General features: G+C 37.3%; 3 long non-coding RNA genes across 3 annotated transcripts in view; 2 read left to right on the forward strand and 1 right to left on the reverse strand.

Moving 5' to 3' along the window:
• The window catches only part of LOC117951997, a 12,980-nt gene extending 6,100 nt beyond the window's left edge, over positions 1-6,880 (forward strand). The window contains exon 4 of the long non-coding RNA XR_004658292.1: positions 6,810-6,880. This is a non-coding gene — a long non-coding RNA (uncharacterized LOC117951997). The remainder of the gene's footprint in view (positions 1-6,809) is intronic.
• The window catches only part of LOC117951999, a 156,558-nt gene that overhangs the window by 51,860 nt on the left and 79,279 nt on the right, over positions 1-25,419 (forward strand). Inside the window, exon 2 of the long non-coding RNA XR_004658294.1 lies at positions 7,458-7,617. This is a non-coding gene — a long non-coding RNA (uncharacterized LOC117951999). The remainder of the gene's footprint in view (positions 1-7,457; positions 7,618-25,419) is intronic.
• On the reverse strand, positions 6,807-23,694 carry LOC117951998. Its single transcript, XR_004658293.1, has 3 exons — positions 23,683-23,694; positions 11,078-11,082; positions 6,807-6,909 (listed from the first exon to the last, which is right to left on the reverse strand). It is a non-coding gene; the product is annotated as an uncharacterized LOC117951998 (long non-coding RNA).

Below are 25,419 nucleotides of genomic sequence, written 5' to 3' on the forward strand. Positions count from 1 at the left end.
CATTAAACTGCTGTGCACCAGCTTCTGCCTGCCGCCTCCTTGTTGCATTTGGGTCCTGTCCTCTCCTTCCCGTAACATAACTGTTAAGTTTTAAAGCTAAAGAGTTAAAAAAGCATTTGCATTTTGAAAACTTGGACACACCCATGCTTGGTCTCTTTATAAAAATTAGAAGAAGCTATTGCTCATACTGCAGTTGTGTGTCAAGACAGACTGGAAGTGATTAGGCCTTTTAAAGGATATGTTCACAATTTGTTATCTATAGAAAGAATTAAGATTCTGCCCCCCATCTGTTGCGTATATGGGGAATGGTGGACCCAAAAACAGAGAACAGGCGGATGTTTTGTTGCTTGAGGATTTATTTAAAAAAAGACCACAAAGTACATACAAAAACTGAGTCCAGTAAGCAACAGGCACAAACTAATTCAAGAACCACAGAACAGGATCTCAAAAAAACTGGGACTAAGAGACAAAAACCAGACTCCATGCAGGAACACACTACACTGAAACACACAATGATCTGACAACAGACAAGGCACACACAGAGACTACATACACAGGGTAAATGAGAAAACAAGGAACACATGACACTAGGGCTGGGGAACAGGTGCAACACGTTAGGAATGGACAGAGTACTAAAAAAATGCAGGAAAACACAGGAAGTAAAACTAGACACAAGGCAGAAAACCAGACTGTCAAAATAAAACAAGAAACTGAGCAAAATACAAAACAAAAAAACAGGACTAGGAAAACTACTAAAATAGGACAGAACACCAAAACCATAACAGCATCATTTACATCACAATCACATTAACAAGGAATATCTTAATGGCCACTATAAACAGGAGGAATGAAAGCAAAGTAACACTGTTTCAATCTACACAGAGGCACTTGAATATTCTTTTTGATTAAAAAATCTATGATGCTTTCATAATTTTAAATAACACAAAGCTTAGTTTTAGTTCAGTTAGTTGTTGATGTAACTGAGGAACTATTGTTTGTGTCAAAGTTGTTGTGGCTGGTAGATCTAGGTTTATAGATCTTCTAAGTAAGACAACATCACAACATACAGTAGCCTGTACTTTACAGACATGGTGCATACTAAGTCTTTAACATGTATGTAAACAAAGAACACATTTGCTTAATTTTAAAGAGTATAAATATGCACTTTGTTCCATTGGCCGCCAAAACGTCTACCAAAGTTTTTAAGAAGAAGGCCAACTGCTCTCAGGCCAGGGTAGTATTTCAACCATAGATCATTTTTTAATAAATAATATATTATATATACTTAACAGTGAATAAATACACTGATTTGGGTTTCTGATCTAGCATGCACACAGGAGAAACAGGAACATTGACAGGATAAAATTATTGAAATGATCTCAAACCAAAATGCTCTCAACTTTGGGCACCCCCATTGTAAATGTAATGAGGAGTTACTACTGCCACAACCCGACCAGCACGGGTCAAAGTGATTTTCAGCCAGTTTAGAGAATTTAACAGTTTATTTAACAATTTAAGCACTTAGATATGTGCTATATAAACTCTTATATTGTATCACTTTGTATCTAACACATAATTCATATTAAAATCCTACAGGTGTTGTAATCAGGTGAAACACAATTAAGTCACCTATAGAAGACTTGTTCTGACAAAGAGGCAGAGGCTGCATCATCACTATGATTCTTAATAATTATAGGATCACAGGGAATTCAATCAAGAGGGTACGAGGGTGTGTTAGAACTTTTATTTAAAGCACAAAGCATTTCACTGCACAATGTAGAAATATTTTGAGTATGTGAAAAATAAAAACTTTAAACATGTTGCCTTAAATTAAAAACCTTAAACAATAAACAAATTGATCTTACTTAGCAGAAATATATGGAGACACTTGTTTTGACTGATGAGAGAGGGAGGATGTGTAGAGCTTTTATCCAATGCCTGAGCAGAAACACAAAGCTTAATGTACTTCATGCAGTAATTACAGCCTTTTTTGTCAATTAATGAGTGAATGAATGAGCTTTCAGTGGTGTCTAACTTCTTATATTCTATAAGCAAGTTTACGTTGGCTTGATCCCATTAAAGTGCCCCTCTTTGAAATTAGTAATTGCTGCCCAAAAATCCTCCATGTTAGTAAATCATGTTGTTTTAACAATACCTGCTTGTCTTAAGTCAATCAGCAAAAACAAAAGAGAGAGAGAGAGAGAGAGAGAGAGAGAGAGAAAGTATGAACTCACAGTTACACCATTGTCTACATAATCTACAGTATGTGCATGTTTTTCCTTCAACACCAAGGCTGCACACTTGTCACAAGAGGAATAGCTTATTAGGGAAATCAGGTGGTGTAGCTTTTAGTTGCAGTAAAAACCTGCGACCCAATGGCACATGGACAAAATCCACTGATTAGCTTTAGAAGTGTATTTGTATAAAAGTGTTAATTAATAAGTGTATCATGTGTGAGAACCTGACAGAGACATATTCTCCGATGACAGATTGCAAGCTCAAGCTCTGTGTTAACAACACGAAGGAGACGAGTGACTGAAAGATATCCCCTGTGCTTTCTGTTGGAGCAGTGATCTGATGTTGTCAACTCTATTGGACAAAAGATCTCTTACATGATTATACTGCCGTTATTGAGTTTTTTTTTAATCTTCTCAATGTGTACAGGGATCATTTTACATTGGCCTTGACAACTTCAGCTCCTTCCGCTCAGAATCTCAGAATTGAAATTGACCTGACTCATACCTCCCAATGGGCACCTGAATCCCTCTTCAAAGATAGCTTTCTCTGTCTTTATTATTAATCAGCCTGACAGTCAAGCTGTCAATTTTTGACACACTTGGAAATGTTTTTTAAATTAGAAGTCAGAATCGAATCTTTATGTGAGTTGGGCTGCACCTTAAAAACTGCCCTTTGTCTTGTTGGATCTTGCACTGAGGACAGTCCAACATGGACGGAAACGCTTGCACTTTTGCCCTCTGCACATTTCTTTACTGTCTGTATAGCCCTGTCATGAATCGGATATAACATTTGGAATCCACATTGCAGTCTACTGCACTATGTTTGCACACAACCTAAAACAGCACATATTTTGCTGCCTTGAATTGTGATGCTGTTTGTTCCTTTAATTTAAGCCTATCAACTACTATTAGTTTGTTGACTCAGACGTTCTACTGTGTACCTCAGAGTTAGTGTCTCTGACACAACAGGTAAAAAATAAATAAAACAGCATGATGAAAAATAGAGCTGGAAGACACGTGTGTAAAGAAACAGGTTAGTTTCCCCACAGCGCAAGATGTGAGACAGTTTCAGCTCAGCTTGACTCAGTCAGTCAAACAGTGTTCTTACTTTGCAATTGAAGAGTATCTGCTGTCATACTAAGCTTTGCTGCTCCAGAGGCTAATATATATATTATTTATATATTATTATTATATAGTGGCCTTTTTATGGCAGATAATGTGTGTATGTCCGTCTGTATGAATTAATGTGAAGTGGTAACTCAGAGCCATAAAGTTAAAATCAAAAAACATCCTTAAACTGCTCTTAACTATTATTAGTATACATCATAGTCATAGTGTGACAGAGAATAAAAACATATGAAACAATACAATGCTGTTGCAGTTTACAGATGGATAGAGAAAGTTACAGTATTGATCTGTAGAGTAAAAGCTAAAGCTACATCGACAACAGTAAAAAGCAAATAGCAAAGGCAAAATAGGCTAAGAAATTGCTCCAATTAATGCTTTAAGACTAATTTCAGAGTGGCTGTTCCTAGCTTGTTTCTAGTATTATTGTAGCTTGTTGTTTGCCAAATTTTAGCCAAATTGTTGTTTGAACTCACACTATTAGCAAAGTCAATAAAATTTGTACCACTGGAGAGACAAAACAGTCCCTGTGTAGAAAACCTCTGTTTAAAGCAAACAGTGAGAGGAGGTTATAAACACGTTCATTTTCCACCTAGAGATATCTCATTAGACCCCATTTGCGTTTTCATGAGCTTTACCCTAACATTTTTACTCCATATTTTGCCTGCGTCTACTGTCAAGTGATTTTGATGTATTTTTGAAGCCATATTTTCAACTGTTTAGATGCTGACGTCTGCAAGCTCATACAGTACATCTGGCAATTACTATTTCTTTATCTTATACATACAAAAACTCTTTATAAAATTAAAGAGAAATAATTGGTTAGCTGGGAGCTATACTTTTAGCAATGTTTCAAAGAGCCAGACCATTTATCTAAAAGATCGTTAAAGGTTCACCCGTAACATTCAATTTTCCCGTGTAGAAGCATCATGTCTGTGTATCATACAAGAGGGTTTGTGGTGAAAAACGTGAAAACAAGTTTTAGTACTCTTTGAAATGCCAAGTCTACATGGTAGCTTAACCAAGACAGGCATTTACAGGCATTTACAGGCATTTACACACACACATACACACACACGCACACGCACACGCACACGCACACACACACACACACACACACACACACACACACACACACACACACACACACAAATACAATTTTGAAAAAACTACTTTTCCTACTTGAATCAATTAGCTTCAAATCAATAGTTTAAACCAGGTTTGTTACCAAAAATATTTTGGGATCAATAATTATCTATCTATCTATCTATCTATCTATCTATCTATCTATCTATCTATCTATCTATCTAAAATACAGAAATTAGTGTTCATTAATACGCTCTCACCAATGCCCTGCCACCAAAGTGATGGGGCAGTTATTGGAGAGGTTTTTGCAACTGACATATTTAGCTTAACTGCTTAGGGGCTGTAAGTATGGATCCTGTTCCAAAACTGATAAACTCTGTCCACTGGTAGTGTTTGCACCAGGCTTAATCCTTGACATATGTTTTGGAATGAGCATCTGCTGAGCCAAGCGATAATCCTAGGCAGCCCATTAAACACCCGAGGTTCACAGATAAGATATATACTGTATCCCTATATTCCCTCTCAGCCCCTATCATCTTGAAACTGATTTCCAATAACATGCATGGGTCTGAACTCTTAAGCTGTCTCATGTTAATGCCACTTATCTGGTCTAAAACATTAAGCAAGGTCTTAACAGAGGTTAAAATCACACCGGCTACCCCAATAAAAGCGTTACTGTAATCATTTCACTTAGTGTCAGTGGCGGTTTCCCCATTTATCTACAAAATCCAGGAGATGGATTTAGGGGGGGCACACATTGTGGGTACAGTTTACTATACATCACTTATCTCATCCCTGGATTACACAGAATGATACCAGGCAGTGTTTTTCATTCTGTCATATTTTATGAGCTCTTATACTGTAAAGCTGCCACTAACTCAATGATTATCATTTAGTGTGCGTACCATCACAATGAATCGTTTCTTGGGACTGACCTCACATCATTTATATGTTGACACAAAGACACCAGCTGTTGGTAACTGTGGATATAATTTACATGTTAATCATTTCAAATTAAGTACCTGGACTGCCTTTCAAGTTGAAGCACCTGTGAGTCCACATTCCCATTGTGCTACTCAGATTGTTTTTGTTGTTAAAGCTGAAGCATAAAATCCCAATTCAAGAATTAAATAGTCTCAGGCGACTAGGTCATTAAGACAACCAATCCAAGTTGATGTTTTGAAAACTTTGAATGTCTCCCAAGTCGCTACTAGAGTAAAGTTTTAATACACATGTTTTTCTTAAAATTCTTAGGAAAACCGTCATTCCACACATTCATCCAGAGAGCTATTTTAAGTAATAATACTGTGACTACCTTCTCCAGTGACAAGTGTACTGTATCTGCTTCTTGACTCTGACATTTCAATGTAGACTTGAGAAATGTTAAAACATGAAAGCATACATGAACGAGATTATTAGCTGTGGGTGGGTAAAAAGAATGATGACAGGAGAGAGGTTTGTTGGATGCCAAGCATTCTTTAGCGTCACAACTAGGCTGTGCTGATGCCACTTAAATAACACAGAATTACAACAAGTGCATCTATTTAAACTTATGGCCATTGCAGGTTGCAAAGAAGAAAACGTTTGCAAATAGTAACAAATTATTATCTAGCACACGACACAAGGAAAAATATGTGTGTGGTTTATAGTAAATCTCAAACAAATATATAAAAACCTGTGGGGGTTCTGGAGCATGGGGGTCCATGGTATCCAAAGTAAGTAAATAATTTAGTAACTATCTAGGTAACTAAGTCACTAAGTACATTTACTCAAGTAATGCCTACCATTTTGAGGAATTTGTACTTTACTTGAGTCTTTAAATTGTATTGCTTTGTGTGCTACACGACAGCTTAGTCACTAGCTATTTTGAAGATTATTAATACCTAATTTAATTACCAACATAAATGTGATGTAGCTCTTATTACTGATTAGTCTATTCAGCAATATATCAAATGGTTTAAAGTAGCTTTACCAGCTGCAACATTAAAGTGATGCTCACACAAAAATTAATTAATAATTTACATCCAACCAATAATAAACAAGCCTACATATTTTATCTGCAGTGAACCATTTTGCATGAAGGTTACTTTTACCTTTGTTATTTAGAACGGTATCACTGCAAAATAAACAAAAATGAGAAATGTATTTGTCTCTACCTACTGTACAATAAAAAAAATCAAGTAGCTGCAAAACTTTCGAGTTCCGGTGGTACACAGCTGGGGCACGTTCAATCTCAAACCTACGGTTCCCCGTTGAACGACAGTGTGTGTAAAAAAAAAAACTTAAGGGAAATGTATTGTTTGACATATAACCTGTATTGTGCAATTCCTTCAATAAAAAAAAAAAAAAAAAGAACGACAGTGTGTGAACACTCTGTGCAACTGCTTTGAGATATGTTTTCTCTCGTTTTGTGGGTGTGTCTCTCGTTTATTTTCTGCGTCAAAGGTGATACCCAATCAGTCTGTAAACTCTGAAATAATTAGGCCGAGCGCTTGCGCACACAGCAGGGTGTTGAACGCACCACAGTTTCCGTTAAAAAACAACAACCAACGTGTTGCTACGTTTTGTCGAGGCTGAACGTGGCAGTGGACGATGGAATGAATGACGTGTTAAGCCCCGCCATTTCAGGAGCTAAAGGTGATTGTTGTGTGTTGCCCCCGGGGGGTTTTGACCCATGGGTGATCTTTGAATTGTCATGAACAGGGTTATATAGCTACCCATGTTGACTGGCTTGGTTTGAATTTACAAAAAAAGCGTTGATAGGCCTACTGATCAGACAACCCTGGCTCAACCCTGCTATCAAATAGCAATCCTATTGGAGTCACGTCCTATGGGAAGCCGAGGGAAGTTGCACCAAAGTAGTAGCAAAGTATCAAACTATTTGAATTGTGAAGCCAGTCATAACCTTCTCTGGACTCTCAACAAACAGTAAGACAGTTAACAACGTGATTTAAATAAAGCAACCGTTTTCAAGTGTTGCTAATGATATAAACCGCTTTGTTTTTGTAGGATGAATGTAGCAAGCTAGCAGCGATGGAGGGAGGTGATTACTTCTGGGTCTATCTAACAACAAGCAACAAGTGCAGAGGGACACACCGTGTCATGGACATGGACATTGACAAACGCACCTCCATAAAAGACAGGAGAATAAAGAGCAACGTCAAATAACGTGAGTCAAAGAAACTTTCTGACTGTCTGTCTCTTTGCTAGCTAGTTTGTTATCTGATATGTCTCTTTGTGGCTGAGTGTGTATTTAACTCCTTGTGGTTGTTGATGTCATATTACGGTATATACTGTGTACCTATTTTCACTGGTCACTTAAACTGCTGCATGCAGAGACTCGGGAACAGGGCCTGCCATGGGCTATGAATGTTTTAAAATATCCCCAGTTTTGCGTTATTGCTTGTTGGGTCAGCTGTTTATGGTCCGTGATTTGTAAAGGAACATATCTACCAGACCGGCTTGTTGCTTTTGAGAATTTATTTCAGCTGTCTGCTGAAAGCTGTCTTGTGTCTGCTGAGCATATAGATACAACTGTGCAAGTCATGTATTTTATGCATTATGTCTTCTTTGATGAGACCAAACACTTTTAAATCAGTCAATGTTTTCAGGGTAAAATCTATTCAGATATGTAATTGTAAGTTAGGGTGGCTTTGTAGTACTGTCTCCAAAATTTACAGTATACAATATACATACAAATATAAAAGTGTGGCTAGCTTTTATCTATTTATATACTGAGTATATATAAGTATTTTGGTTTGCTAAAAAGGTACAAGAGCTACAAATAATTTTCTTTATCTATTAATGTATTGTCTATACATATTAATATATACTGACAAAATTAAATGTTAGAATAAACGGTCTCCATGTGTGACGCCATTCATTATACAGCATAAATTCCGGTAACTGAAAAAGTAGAAAATTACAGAAAGACCACCAAGTTGTATTCTTTATTCAAGGCAATTCATCATGTAAGGTTATAAAGGTAAATATCTAGAGGCATTTTCTTTTCATAAGAGCTTTTTCAGTGTCACCGTTTTCACAACTAATCTCTAGTCTTTCATACCAATGTATTGGAATTTGTTCCATGTAATTTGTGTGGGGGGATAAATCCCCTCCATACCTGTTGTATAACTCATACAACAAGAAAACAAAAAGTAGTTTTTTGTTTTTGCCAATCTGATACAGAACATAATAGAAGATACAGTTTATTCAGTTTGACATTGCATGTTATCACAACATGCAAGACCAACAAAAATAGATAACAGTACACAATACACAACGTGTAAGAAATATAAGACGCATAAAAATGTAAGACATGGTCACTGATTTGATCTATTTTTATTACATCAAAGACCTGTAACTAGCGCTTGCATAATAGCCTATACTTTGAGGGACTTCCTTATTCACAGCCCACTTCTCTGTGATTTACCATCTTGGAAATATATTCATACCTCGCTCATTTCTGTAGTTTTTATGATTTGAACAGAGTTGAGAGTCAAGTTGAACTTTTCTATATTCATGAGACAAAAATAACAGTCTATTGCACAGTGGGCCGTGGGGGAAATTGGGAGAGAATAACATAACAAATCCACACAGAGAGAGCCACGTAGCTGTGCCACCACCACTTCCAATCTGTAGCCGGAGATGAGTATCAGTCTGGTCAAAGAGCCTTCCTATGTGGCGGAGCTGTCCTTGGAACTATTTAATCACAACATGGAACTCTGTGGCAAATTGTAGCTTCCTGATTGGCCCGAGCTTGACAGCCATGACCATATGGTGGAAAGTGATATACCTACCTGCTATCTTCTTGTGAGTGATGTCTCCAGTAAAAATGATTACTTCATTTAACCACGCATTATTCGGTTGGCTGGGGGTTGGAGCAAAATAAAAATGTATTAGGCCGTCAGGTAGTGAAGCACAGCACACCAGCTGAGCCTCAAATGTGACTATTTTGTTAAATCAGTTCATGAATTATTGGAACAAGATGTTTATGTAAGGTGATCAATCTTTAAAACAATACACACCATACAGCAGTTTTGAATGTATTTCAGTTATTTTGTAAATATGTTGTCTTTTGTTGATGATTTCTAACATATTTGATGATTTTGAACACACAGTGGGTCTCAAAAGTTTGGGCACCCCAGGTAAAAATGTGTGTTAAGATGTAAAAAATCTCCAAAAGGCATCAAATGACAGGTTCGACATTCGTAAGATATGTCACAAAATGTTTGTTAAATTTTATTTCCATCATTTACACTTTCAAAATAACAGAAAACAACATAATGGCGTCTGCAAAAGTTTGGGCGCCCTGCAGAGTTAATAACATGCACCGCCAGATTTGGAAAGCTGAGACCTGATAATGTGCTGGATTGTTCTCAATCATCGTCTGGAAAGATGAAAAGGTGATGTCAATCTTAACGTTTTAAATGGCCAGACTCATCGGACCTTGCCCCAACAATCAGCACCATGTGTTCTTCTAAGCAGTTGTCTAGAAAACTGAAACTGAAAACAGTTGGCGCTCACAAAGCAGGAGAAGGCTGTAAGAAGATAGCAAAGCGTTTTCAGGTGCCAATATCCTATGTTCGGAATGTAGTTAAGAAATGGCCGTCATCAGGAACAGTGGAAGTTAAAGCAAGATCTAGAAGACTAAGAAAAATTACAGACAGAACAGCTCACAGGATTGCGTGCACCACCACAATAACAAGGCAGCATGAATGGAGCCCTGATACTATGATTCACCATGATACCATCCACAGACAAACTGTTCAGCGGAAATACTCGTGCACATACAGGGAGTTTGAACCATAGACTGTATATTCCTATTATACAGTAGCAAGCGGCAGCAGTAAATTGCAGAGAACTGTTGTGGGAGAAAATGCTGCTTGAGTCTAAAGTTAAGTTCTAATATAGTGTATTAATTTCCTATTTAATCCCTAGTAATTTATAATAATACTGATGAAAACTGGAATGGTAGTAAGCTACACCTATCATTTCATTTAGGTGCAATCCTGCCGGCAAAAACTAAACTACTACTAATCCCATTCTGAGGTTGCAGCACCATCATTAACAGAATTATGGTTTTTTCATTTATTTTTAATGTTGTATTGGTTTGTGTCCAGGGAACTAAGTAAACGTTTAAAACACGTTTCAGACCGAGTCACACTCTGACAGCGGTTTGCTTTACAGTGGCTTTACGAATATCCACAGCATCAGCAATGGTATAAAGAAAACTGCCGTTTGCAAAAAAACATAATGTAAATGTCCTGTATTTATATAGCGCTTTTCTAGTCTTAACGACTACTCAACGCACTTTTACATCATACAGGTTACATTCACCATTCACACACATTCACACACTGTGGCCGAGGGTGCCATACAAGGTGCCACCTGCTCATCAGATAAATATGCACACACATTCACACTCCGATGCGCAGCACCGGGAGCAACTCGGGCTTCAGTGTCTTGCCCAAGGACACTTCGACATGGGACTGCAGGCCAAGGGATCGAACCACCAACCTTCTGCCTCAATATCATCTCCCTGCATGCAGTATGTCTAACTCTCTGCAAAGTAACACAGCTTCTTCATCAACAGGATCGTTGACAAAAGGAAATGCCATGTTCAGAACAAACGCTTTATAGTCTAACGTTACCTAACTAGTTACAGTTACAATCTGCCTAACGGTTAATAAACCACTGTTTTTTATTCATGCAGATAACAAACTGCACTAAAATGCGCCTGATACAGACTGTATAATTAAATGAATGAGGAAATGAAAGCGCACTGTGTCAGAGAGAGGAGACTGAGAGAAACTCAAGGTTCCTTGAAGAAACCTGCTCCCGACCAGGTTAGGTTTACAGACATTTTCAGGTTAAGGCTGAATCACATTTCTTCAACTAACCCCTACCCCTTACCCCTAGCCCTTGGCCCTTGAAACCAAGTGGTAAGGGCTAGGGGTGAAAATATAGCCCTATGAAATGGGACACCACTTGGTTACATCACCATACAGTATTGATCACAAACTTCCAAGATGCCGTCTCTGCCTTTGTCAATTGTGTGGGTTTGTATGTCAACAGTGTCATATGGATTTATATATTTATGTATTTTATAGTTATTTAATGTTCACTTTGGTGGTGCAGAGGCAGATATTCTTCATATCTGTTTAGTACTTAGGTCTGTTTGCAATACCAATGTGTATACAAACACATGTGTTGTATATCTGTTTCAATTATCACCGTTGATGTTCAGAAAAACATTTAAACAAAAATCGGTCTTTCGTAACAGGCAAAAACATTACATAAAATATACCATTATCAACTATTGGAACCTTACATGTCACACGCATAAAAATGTGTAACCCCCCCCCCCCCCCCCCCCCCCCCCCCCCCCCCCCGTGTAACCCCCCCCAACATTTCTTTCATCAGTGTCCCGTATCATAACCAACAACAATATACAAGTGCATGAACAGGAATTAATTACAAATGATTACAATAATACAAGCTAGCAATTTTCTAAAAGTTTCAGTCAAGAACATGGTTGCAAGTATGTATGCACAGGACTGTATAGACCACAAAACAAGACTGTTGTAATTCTTAAATCAATTATTTAAGCCGAAGAAACGTACATTTATGGGTCTCTCCGGTCGATGGGGCAGCCGTTGTTGTCTGTTTCGAGATTGAAACGAGATTCAGCCTGAGTTACCTCTCTTTCTGAAACGGCTCAGGTTTGATTAACCTCCCTTTCTGAAAACAGAAAACTCAGAGTTTCCCTCATCTCAGGGTTAAACTCAGTTTTCACTAAACCTGCTTTCTGAAACGGGCCCCTGGAGGAACCCATTCAGTACATATAAGCTGGTGTAAACCAATAATGGATGTCAATATACATGGTAAAACAGTCATAATAATATAAAGTATATTATACTATGTTAATAGATGCTGTATTTTGAAAGGCTGCTTACAACAGCATCATAGTGTGTTATAAACAATTACATGTTTAGAATTGGCTTATAAAGACTAAATAAGGAGGGTTAATGTAAAGTGAAAGATAGATAGATAGATATTTATTGATCCAACAAAATGGGAAATTATATAGTATAGTTACTGATTGAACAAGCAACATATTTTGGGAATGGCAGATTTAGTTTAACATACACTAATACTTGTTTTCAAAAGGGGCTGCTAAAAACACAATGCTTGCTTTTGGTTAGTTACACACTGGCGAGTGAAAAACCTAGTAATTGAGAAAGTGTCCTGTTTAGTGATATTTGCCAGACAATTGTACAGTGATACGGAAATTACATTTACATACCACATGTCTCTTGGAAGGAGAAGCGCAGATATGTGGCATTTAGGTAAATGTCACCCAAAGAAATAAACAATCTTCGGGTCGCATTCCACATCGATAGACCATTGTTCATTAGTGCTGACTGACATACACTGCAATTAGATCAAACAATATATTTTAACTTATCAAAGCCACAAATGAATGCCAATAAATGATCTTTGGTGTCAGGAATGCTGTGTTAAATGATGGCAATACTGGATGTAATTTAGCAATTACCATCATGCGTGCCACAAGTGAATTTGAAAATACTACGTCATTGCCTCGTTCAGCCATTAAACCAACAAATTTAATAATGTGCTCATTATACATGTGCTCGAGGAAAGTGTGCGCTTTTAATGTCGAAAAAGTAGGGATTTTTATGAGACCCCGTTGTGCGTGAGCACAGAGACAATATTAAGTTTAAAGAAATTGAGTTATCTTCTCAGCTAAGTGAATCCAAAGACTCTTATTACATTACCCAATGACATGCAGATATATACGGCAGTAAACTGAATATTAAGGAGAGCATATGATTATATCAATCAAGCGTGGTAATGAGAGAGAAATAATTCAGGGCTTGCAAAGGCTCGACGGGAAGACCACGTGTGTACACAATGTTTGGAAGGATCTTATGATATAATTATTCAAGATTATTCAAATGAAATATTCAATATAAGTACTTATATTAGGGGCTTTAGCTGGAACATTGAGCCACTCTGCAACTTACGCACCAGCCCAAACATGTTTTTATTGTCTCGTTACTTAATAAAGAGGGTTATTGGTAGTTAATAACCTTGTTAGTGGAAGTGACAGTTTGTTGTAGAAATTTTCAAATGCAATTGAATTGAAAAGTAAAATCAACAAACAAGCTTCTGATTCACTGTCAAGGTGCTCTGATAAGTGCTGAGGAGAACTGACATGTTTGCTTATAGAGTGGAAAAACACAAAGCGTGCTGGATGCGGGATTCAGCGTTGCTGCTCTTGATTTCCCCTATCACTTCGCTATAAATCAGTTGTAACCAGCTGCTGAGAAAAACAGTTTTTTTCTGGACACCTTCATATATTTACCCTTCTTTGTTTACACTTGACATTTACACTCACTGTTTCATTTTGTCTTAACCACCTACATCACTCACAGACACATTTTCACATGACTGAATAGATTTTTTTCATTTTAAAATAGACTGCATACTCCTATTTGCGAGTGAGTGAAACCATTACTACTTCACCTTATTTTCTTGACATGATGTTTACAAGATTGGTCCATTTACCCTGAGCTATAGGCCCTCTGTAGCGATCTGCATCACGCGGCAGATATCCAGTATAAATTCTTTTTCACTTTCCTTAACATTGCGAGATATGGCATGGCCTTGACGGAGGTCTGCGCCTTCTAAGAGTGTCCTTCTATTTTTTTTTTTATGGTATTGGTTAGACACATTTATTTACGTCTTCTGACATTTTCCTGTTGTGCCCACTATTGGTTGAGCAGCAGACTTCTAAGTACATGGTAGGTAGGTCAGTCTAACACACAAATCCTTAAAGTAACCTATGCATATTTTTTTCTTCTGTTTTACCTCAAATATAACTTCAGTTTTCTCATTGTTTATTATTACATGACTAAAAAACATAAAATTAAATATAAATTGCAGTACATAATGAGGAAGCACAAGTTAGAAAAAAATGTGTGGTGTAAAGATGTGAAGGTCTTTAGCCACTGGTTGTGGGCTGATGATGCTTTGATCATCTTATTTGGACTTCGACAGTATGTTTAAAGGGGTGCACCATTTAGAAAATGTCACGATTCGATTCAAAATTGATTTTTGATTCCAAAACGATTCTCAATTTAAAAATAAAAATACAATCCAGAGCATGTACATGTAGTTACTTCTCTCATGTGATATATATATATATATATATATATATATATATATATATATATATATATATATATATATAAATTGATTTTTAATTGGTAGAGATTGAATTGATTCATAAATGTGAATCGATTTTTTTATTTTTTTATTTTTTTTTTATTAAAAAAAACCCAAACACCCCTAGTACGTTATGCCAGTTGCTGTGTGGCTCCACTGACTGGGAGCACATCGCTAATCAAACCACTCTCGACCCTCTCTCATAAACTGTAACATAGCGGAATGCCCAAAGTATATATTGTGAAAACCATATAAGGAAAATATGAATATGACAGCAAGTTTACTCAAAGTTTGTGCAAGATTACCAATTTTAAATAACTGTTTATACATGTTTCTCTCAGTCTGCAGACAGACTACCTCTTTAATTCACTTTGTTTTGTTTCACCTTAATATCACCCAGAGGCAGTTTAGTCACTTTAAACAGGTAGACCATCTTCAACTTGTTTGCCAAAAATAACGTGCTATTTCCACCACCTTTTTGTTACAGTCCATTAAGACTGATGATGACCCTTTTAGTCAGCTACAGATAAGCCATTCCCCTTGTCAAAAGCTATTTGCAAAACTGTTCTCTGTGACAAGCAGATTAAATTCACCATCTAATAGCCTCCTTCAATGATCTGATAAAATAAAGAAATTAAGCATATTTTGTTCCTCAAAATTCCGTGAGACACGGAACATCTCCATGACACAATAATTGCACAATATTTCTGGTGCCAGTATTAGCCTAAAGCGTATAGCAATAGGTCCATTATTGGAAGCTTATTGGTGTAAACCCTTGACACCTTAAAGGGGAGTATTAACAAGTAGTGCTCTTCCTTTCTGTAAGGGATCTGTACCTCGACCAGCTGCAACATAATTAGGTTGTAAATGTATTAATAATATATAATATTCTGACAGTGGCCATTCCGCCTACTAAAGAATACTTTTACAGTACATGTAAGTACATTTTTTCTGTTACAACGTCTGTACTTTTACTTAAGACAGAACACGTAATAGAGGTCGCTACTTTGCTATTGTAGTATTGCTACTTTTAGCCCATTGGGGCAACTGCCTGAAATCTACCGCTGCTTTTGGGGATGTTATTGTTTATCGGCCTTAGTGGGCCCTAAAAATATATTTTCTATATGCAAGTTCATTGTTTCTAGTTTTAAGAAATGATTGTCAACAGTGAAACTTGCTATTTAAAAAAATTTACCATAAAATGGCGACATTAGAAACTGATTTTTGTTACTTACAAACCAGTGCTTGATAGGAATTATTCAGTAAACTGCATGAACGATAATATTTCTTACATGCTCTAATATAGCCTGAAAGTTCTTTTAATTCTACTGAAAAGGCAAACAAGCACAGGCTGGAAAGTGTGATATTGATAGAATTTAATTGCAAACAGATATCCCCCCCCAAATAAATTGCACACCGTGAAACTGAGTGCTATTTGCACTTCTGTCTCAAAAATGATTTGTATTCTGGACCATGCAAAGTTATTTGTTTGTTTTCCGTCCTTTGGTTTAATAAGGCTGCTAATATCAATTACACTAAAGATTGCCTTGTGTGTGTGTGTGTCTCTGCTGCTGGGGTTGTGCACTCAGGAGAGATCAGATGCAGAAAGAGATCTAACCTCTAAACATAGGATTTCTAATTGCTCTGACATTGCTCACGCCATTGGGCCTCATTTGTATGTTCAGGTGAAGGAGCAATTTGCTCTAATGCATTGACACAGATCATTTCCCTCCACCTCTTCTCTCGCTCCTCACCTCACTTCATCAGCTGAAGGTGGACGGGCAGAGAGAGAGAGAGAGAGTAATATACTGAACCCATCTGTTCATCTGTCAGACCTTTTCTCCTTGCAATTTATGGCACGTCTATTTGTTGAAGTGCCTTCCCTCCCACCGAGGCCCCGAGAGAAGCTGCAGAAGTGAACAATTCTCACACCGGTTTCACAACCTGTGAAACTGATTTGATGAGTCAAGCCAGATCATTTGTGACGGAGGCTTCTGATGCATTCTAGACTAATGGCAGACAAGGTTACAAATTGCACCCACTTACACCCATGTCTTAGTAAGCCTACTGTTTGCCTACCTGGCCTACCTAACCTGGCCTACTGCCACCGAGACAGGTGTGCTCCTGGCAGCTCTCTCTGAAGTATTGTGAGGCATCTTTTAGCAGTTCCGCCCCTATCAAAAGCAGCTACAGAGACAGGGAGTGGGTGATCCTGCACACCCTAAACCAGCTGCTTCCTTTGATCTACTTGCTAGGATCACTTGGTTTGGATTATGAAGCCATCTTTATATGCACACGCACATATTTTATCCAGCAGGAAGCCAGAATCTGTGCCATCTGACACAACCTCTAAAACAACTGCTGATTAACAACAGAAGGCCAATCAATTCCCTCTGTGAGCAAGCTCGGGATTCACCATTGCTCTTATGGCAGACATATGGTAATTTTTTCACTTAGCATAAATTATAGTCTAGTACACTTCTGTGCTTTTGCTGGAGGTCTTCTATAGTGTCGTTACACTGTATTAATGGTCAACATCAGGTTTGAGACATGTATTTTACTGAGCAACTCAGAGAAATGGCAAAAGTGCCATGTAATTCATTTGTCATTAATCAACATTCGTAAGAATACTTGACCTGCTTTACGGCTGATAACGGCAATCATATGAAAAGCAGTAGACACTGTCTGCAGCGGGAATAATTTTACACCAGATAGTTGAGCATGTAGTTGAAGTGGACAGATTCAGAAGGTTGTGAATCTGCATTTTCACACAGATTGAAAAATTTGCTATGAGTGAGGAAAGTCAACAATGTTACTCGACCCTCCCACTGCGTCCGCTGCCAAGGTGCTCCAGTGCACCTTCCCACTGTAGCCGTGTGAGGATACTCTCAGGTGGAAATGTTAATCAGCAGCACGTACTCACCTGCTCGTCCCTCGAATTAAAGCTCTGATTGTCTGAATGTTTAAGTGATTGCTGTGAAATTGCCAACTCTCTCTCTCTCTCTCTCTCTCTCTCTCTTTCTGTTTCTGTCCTCTTCTCTTTCTGTTGGCCCTTGTCCAAACCAGTCCCCTACACTTCACAAACTTTACAACAAAGTGTCACTCCACATGAAGTCACACTCACAGGGTAAAGGTATAAATAAACAGATGGTTTGGGTGGCATAGGTGCTCACTGTCTCCTCACAGCAAGAACATCCTTGTGTATCGCGTGTTTGTGGATCTTGTGTGCTCCATTTAAACTGTGTTCTCCCTAGGGTGGGAATCACCAGACGCCTCCAGATACAATATCATCGTGACACTAATACCAAGATGCGATATTATTGTGATTTTAAATATATTGCAATATTCTGCAATTAATTGCAATTCATAACCTTTTTCCAACTTCTAATTTTTCCCAATTTCAAATGATGTCCCCAAAGGAAACTTTGTCAACAACTGTTTTATCTAAAAAAAACACATTTCTGTGTTTGTTCACATCACTATATATTTCAATTTTATTGCTGCAAAATGGGGATGTCAAGCAGACAAACTGACCAACAAATATATAATAATAATTGCCATAAAAAATATTGCGATACTATGCTGTATTGATTTTTTTTATTTTTTATTTGGCCCCTAGTTCTCCCACCCAAAAACAATGTGCATGTCACAGAAGGGAATATTCCTGCCAGGAAACTGGCCTGAAAACTGGAGTAGGTCCCCTGGTGTTGAGCTGTGCCTACCCACTGCTCCTAAATATTTAGGATGGACACTTCTGCAAGGAGCATGCGCCTCGGCAGGCACTGTATGCAGGACTCGGCATGAGTATCTTCTAAACCACAGCTCACTTGACAACGGTTTACCGTGTTTCATTATAATTGTTTTAAGACAAAAAAAGACTGAACAGAGGGCACACAGACCAATTTCACAGGTGTGATAAACCGCTTTCCAAAATATGTATTTACTTTCAGCATTTACAACTTAATGCAGCTCAGGACACCTGGTAGGAGGGCTGTAACTCAAACAACGTTGAAGGTATAATTAAATTGACACATTTGCTCTTGAAAAAAGTGAAACTGTGAACCATTTGTATGCAAACTTTGAGTGCTAAATGCAGACTTTAAAAAAAAAAATGTTTGAGGCCTTTTTAGGCATTTTTATTTGATATCACAGCTTAAGATAGGAAAGGGGAGAGAGGGAGAACGACATGCAACAAAGGGCCGCAGGTGGTCATCAAACCCCCCGCGTAAGGACTGAGCCTTGGTTTATGGGGCGCATGCTTAAGCAGATGTGCTACCCAAGCGCCCCACTAATTGCAGAGTCTTGAGTCATGATGAACGACAAGGTGGTTTATCAAGTCAAGTCTGTTTGTGTTTTTTCTTCATCAATTCATGTCTGCTTAAATCAGTTCAGTTTGTTGTCTATATTTAAACAAGATACATTTAAGAACAAATGTACGATTTCAATTATGTTTTCATCAGCCATCAGTTATTTGATTCACAATCTATCAATTTAACCATCATTTAACTTTTTTTTTTTTTTCATCTCTTACAAATGTGTTTGATCATCTATCTAACACTAACGATCTCTGCTGAAACGCTTCCCTGCCCTCAGTAAGTGAACGACAGCACATCTTTACAGATGTAGAGCCAAGCTTCTGCCTTTTATGGCACATCCGCTTGGAGTGACAGGCTGCCATTCTGATTTAAGCTAATAAAAAATAACCTCTACTTTGCCTCCAGAGCTGACATATTGCATATGCGGATGCAGGAGGAGCAGCAATTTATTTCTTCACAAGGGGTCACTTGTATTTTTAATAATTCATCCAGCATATGTTGAGATGTCAGTTGCTGCTCTTTGATCAAAACCCAGCATGTCTCTTGCTGAGCCATCATTTTCCAATGAAAGTATTTGGACTTCGACACAGACCTGCTATGAATGTAGCGCAGAGATCTTCTTCATATTCCCTTGTACAATACTCTGAGATGGTACACTTTTTTTTGAACACTCAGCAATGTGATCAGATATGGCAAGTAGTTTAAAAGTAAATATCACAGTGTATTTGTTTGGCTAGGTTGTATGACATTCATAGAATCCTCATGTGTGGAATTTGTGTGTCAAAAAAAAGACAAACATTGTTCTGTTGTCTGCAAGAATAAATGGTTATCTTCACATTGTTGTAGTAAGAAGATGGTGAAATAGTTGAGCAGTGCAGAGAGCAGACTGCAGCCTAGAGAGAACATGGCAGCAAAAGTTTATTTTCAGAAGTCAGAGGCATTCTGCTGCCCTCTGGGGACGTCCACGTACATCTGGCTCGCCTCTCTTGGTCTTCTTTCTTCTCACTGGCTGTCAATGACCCTTAATTGGAAACATTTTTGCTGCTGCTAGGTCAAATTATGTCAATCACTCCCATCCTCCATGTTTTTTTTTCTACACACTTTTGTTGTGTGTTTTGATTATTTGCAGTTTGTGCTTTCTTCAACACGGTCTGTGCTTTGTCATTATTTGCTTTGCCACCATACTCTGTAGATAAGTCTCTGTGTAGCCCGACTGTTGATTTAGACAGTAGTCGGATTATAAGAAGGAAATAACAAATTTCACCAGTACAGTTTGTGGTGTTATCCCACTCTTTATTTACACTTTGGTATTTGTTGCAACAGGTGAGAAATGGTTGCAGTGTTCAGAAAGCAGGCAGTTGAAGCACTAAGGCACCACCACCTCCACCCAGTCTCTTCTGTGGATGACAAAGGAGCTCAGTCCCAATTACAAACACAACGTACAACAGGGTAACATCCAAATGATAAACTCTCAGGGGAACAGGAGACGAAGACTCAAGCACCTTTTAATATATTAGGACACACACACACACACACACACACACACACACACACACACACACACACACATGTCTTTTTTAATTTTAGTTTTATGAGAAGTTGTGATATTGCTGTCTGACACATTGTAGTTATTCAGGAGCCAGCTTAGTATTCACACAAACATAATTAGAATGCAAGTGGACAAAGATATTTCCCACAAGGTAGTAAAGGGTAGTTGGATAATAAAGTTAAGTTTCTATGGCAACTGCCTGCATAGATACAATATCAAGGAAGAGTGAAGAGCAGTGGAGGGGATGGACAAATTTATGAGACTTTGAGTGTGCCGGTCTTCCCTCTCTAAAAATGGTCATTTTGTACAGCTGCATAGTGAATAATCTTAGACTTAAAGGTCCACTGAGCATCTATCTATCTATCTATCTATCTATCTATCTATCTATCTATCTATCTATCTATCTATCTATCTATCTATCTAGATTTGATTTGGAGCATGTGAACTTGCAATGCGGAATGGTCGCATATATTTGTAAATCTGTAAATGATGAACATGATTTTTATTATCAGCTGTGATTAATGAAGTTTCATATTATAGTTATTTATATATTTAGTCATTTGATTCAATGTGAAAAATATAGCTAAATTAAGCTTCACTGTAAGTAGGTTACATTGTTTGAGGTAGCATATCATGGCTCTTTCTGCTACAATGCGTGTTATGGACCATTTCACTTTGTGAATCTATTCATAGTTGTTACAGCGAGACTGTGCAGCTATCTAACTGTACAGGCTGTTGTCTTATGACTTGCCAAAAGGGTCTTTATAGGGTGTATACTAAATATATTCAGTACACTTGCATAAGAAGCAGAGCAGGGTTAAACTCCTAGTTTGTTTAAGGATTTGTCTGAGAGGCGAGCATTGTAAAGTAACTAGGCATGCTGTGTAGTAAATTAGGACTGAAACTAAAGATCAATTTCATTTTACTCTGCTGATTTGTACCTTCAAAAATGTAACTTTTTAGAGCCACCTTTCAAGCTCAGGGGATGAGTGATCCTTTAAGTGGTTTCAGTTTAACACTGCTGCTAACTGCTACTGCACATAAAATAAAAACATAAAATTATAAGGAACTCACTAAACACAACGTTTTACTTAAGAGTCATATACTTCATATCTTTTTATCCGGATCAGATACTGTACTTGCCACATTATGAAGAAAACCCCTCACTGGCATTTCAATCAAACAGCATGTGCACTTAGTTACCTTTCCTCATCAAAAGATGAGATTATAGTCTAAAGCCTTTTTATGAAAGCAACTGCAATGGGCTTTTCTTTCACTAATGTAGTTCGAACACGGGTCCTCAGAGGTAACTACTTTTCTCTGGTTTCTGTTTTGAAGGGTAATTGGTGGCACACAGACAGCAGGTCACACACACAGACAAACTGTCTTTTAGGACTTTTATTTATGGTCCTATTGAAAACAGATCATGAATACTCAACAACACAAACTTCTGTCTGAGCCTTTGTACCTTCGTACTCACGTAGGGGCTGCAAGTAGGTGACTGCCAATGATCAATGCTGAGTATGACCTTGCAAGTATCTTGCAAGGTCATAAGTATCTTTTCGTTTATTGAACATCCTTCACCAATAATATATGGAAATCGTGAATGACAAATTTACAGACACACAAGCTACCTGCAGATCTAGTCATACAGACTAAGACATTAGCTAATGGTACTTTTGTAATCTCAGTGAAGAACGCCTCCACCAAACTGTGGTCCAAAGTACAGCTCACTTCCAAAACACACACTTATCTGCTGCTGTCATCAACAACATCTGGTGTATTATCATATATTTGAGATTTGAAAATGCATCAAAATGTGTTTTGAGCATTTTTCACATGCAAGGAACAACACAGTAATGTTTATACAGGTGTTGTGGCTGCTGTGATATAATTTTTTAATTCTTGATTTTGTGCACAGTAGAGTATGTTGTGTGTGGACATTGGACCAGAGGCTGTGGATGAAATTACTTTTGTAATGGTGTCATGTAATTCCGTGTGGGATGGGCCAGGTGGTGCATAATATATATTATTATTATCATCCTCATCATCGTATACATTCACACATATGACATCTATGACCTTATGATCTTAACTAATTTTCAACTGATACTGGGTTTTCAAGGCCCATACTAATTAATAGTAGTTAATGAAACCGATATGCATTTACAGTGAAAATGAAAATCTTTAAGTCAAAATTTAGGATTTTGGTATATTAAAAACTCTAACACAAAACTTAGTTTAAATGCTTTAAGCAATAAATTAGAAACTTTCAACATAATACCCAGTAAAAGATAGTCAGTCAGAGTGGGCAGGACATTAAATCAGACTTAGTGGTGAGTGAGACAGACACAGAGCTGTAGCACTTTTTAATTGATTAATTTTATCGGTTATCAGGCAAATACAATGCCAATACAGATAATCTGCAAACTGCCAAAAATGGGCCTGCTATCCCTAATATTAACTATATGAATTGATTTTTACATTCAGTAAATCCACTATTTAAAGGTTGTATTTGGTAAGATGGACCTAGTCGTGAAAAGTAACCAAGTACATTTATGTTAAGTGCTTTACATAATAATTTTGAGGTACTTGTCCTGAGTTGATTAGTGATCGGCCGGACGATATATGTAGCCGATATTTACGTTTTTACGCGGCGGCTGCTTTTGCCGTTTATTTAAATGCGTTGAAAAAGGACATTTTGTGATGACCTGATTATATCTGTCTAATAATATGTCAGCAAGCAATGCATGATCAAGGCTGTGTTGTAGATGTTGATGAAAGCCTTTTTGCCCTCGCACATTTAACCGTGTGCAGTGCACCTATCCATATGATGTACATTGCACACATAATTTGAGTGATACGAATGTAAGATCATTGCATAAGTCTCACTTATGTGTTTTTGTTAAATCCAGCGTGGCAGGGTTTACATTTTATGATATAAATTGTAAATATTTAGATAAGTATCGGTCATCGGCGATGGAGAAAAACAACAAATCGGCATCGTCTCTAAAAATCCACATTGATTTCCACTTTATACTTTTTTTATCCTGCATTTCAAATGGAAATATTGTACTTTTAATTCCATTACAACAATCTATAGTTTCTGGGTAACTGCAGCTATACTTACTGGGTACTTTGTATATCAAAATTTTAAATACAAGACATACTGTGAAATAGGCTAATAAAATACAACACACTTTTACTACCCAGCAATATTTAAAATATACATGGGCTGTCCTGCATAATGAGTATTTTGCTGATAATACCTTTGTCCTTAGGACATTCACGTATAAATGAGTCTTTTTGTATTTTAACAATTGAGTGTTGTTGTTGTATTGTTACTACTACTTACTGTGAGTAAAGGATCTGAGTACTTGTTCCACCACTGGATGGACCTGTAGTCTTGCTTTACACAACTGTGTATATATTCCTGTCATAATTGTACAGATTGTAATTATAGTAAATATTTCTAATTAGAAACACAGTGATGAGCAGTTTTCAAACATAAGTTTAAACCAGTCCAGCAGCATCATCATTGTTGATGTTTGTTGTTCAATGTTTAATTATGCCTCCATGCGTTATCAGGTGTTAATTGAGCTTGAGTGCTATTTGCTTTGACACACTGTACCTAATCAAGAGAAAAATACATTTCAACCTGCACTGCGATTGTTTTGCACATTATTGAGGATCACATCACATATTTAGGTGGACTTCTGATTGTTTTGTGTCCAGTGAATTGATGTACTTACACAAATTACACTATAGTTTACATTTTTTCTAATGAAATTCATACGGACTGAGGTGTTGGCGCCCTCTGTGCTCTCTTTTGACCCATCCCTTCTTCATCCCTTCCCACTCAGCAGCTTTTGTAGAAATGGCCATGCTCAGGTTCACAGTTCCGCAGGTCTTGTTTGGCTGTGTTACCGTATCTGCTTGATCAAGTGGCTGATGTAACTCGGATCGTCAAATCCAAAGATAGAAGATAGATTTGTTTATTTTTTATATGCTATAGTTTTAGCTATCTTAAGGAAACCAATATAGATTTCCTCTGTTATTCTTTTATTAAATTGTTGTGCCGCCATCATATTGAATCAACACGCCATTTTATTACTAGGATGATGAAAAATACAGCTACAAAATAAAATTAGTCTGCATGATAAGTGCTTGGTGACAAAACCGTTGTCACTTTGTCTTCTAATTTTGCCTCAGGTGACAAAACACACATTACAGTCACTACTTTTTTGTAACAAAGAAATTTACACTACATTAAACTACAAAAACTGTTGTTTGAGAAGATTGGGTTGAGCTGAGACAACCACATGTCATACAATGTTCATCCATCCTTGCAAGAATATTTCACTGCACATAACAATGAAGGCTGAAGGCAAATCAAACACTTAGGATTATGAGAAAACACTGGATAGTTATATTATATATTATATATATATATTAGGAGTGGGAATCACCAGACGCCTCCTGATACGATATCATCACGATACTTATGCCACAATACAATATTATTGAAATTGTAAACATATTGCAATAATCTGCAATATATATTGCAATTTATAATCGTTTTTCTGACATCTATTTTTTCCCCCAATTTCCAATGATGTCCCCAAAAGGAAACTTTGTCAACATCTGTTTTACCTAAAAAGAAAAACTTCAGATTTTGTTCATATCACTTCAACAAACACATATATATCAAAAGATCCATACTTGGCGCCTGTCTATCGATACAGTATTGGCATTGAAAATATTGCAATACTATGCTGTACTAATTTTTGTTTTTATATACACTTCCGGTCAAAAGTTTGCGGTCACTTTCCATTCCAATTTCAATTTCACT

The sequence above is a fragment of the Etheostoma cragini genome, chromosome 10 (genome assembly GCF_013103735.1).
Source record: "Etheostoma cragini isolate CJK2018 chromosome 10, CSU_Ecrag_1.0, whole genome shotgun sequence".
Classification (NCBI taxonomy): Eukaryota; Metazoa; Chordata; class Actinopteri; order Perciformes; family Percidae; genus Etheostoma; species Etheostoma cragini.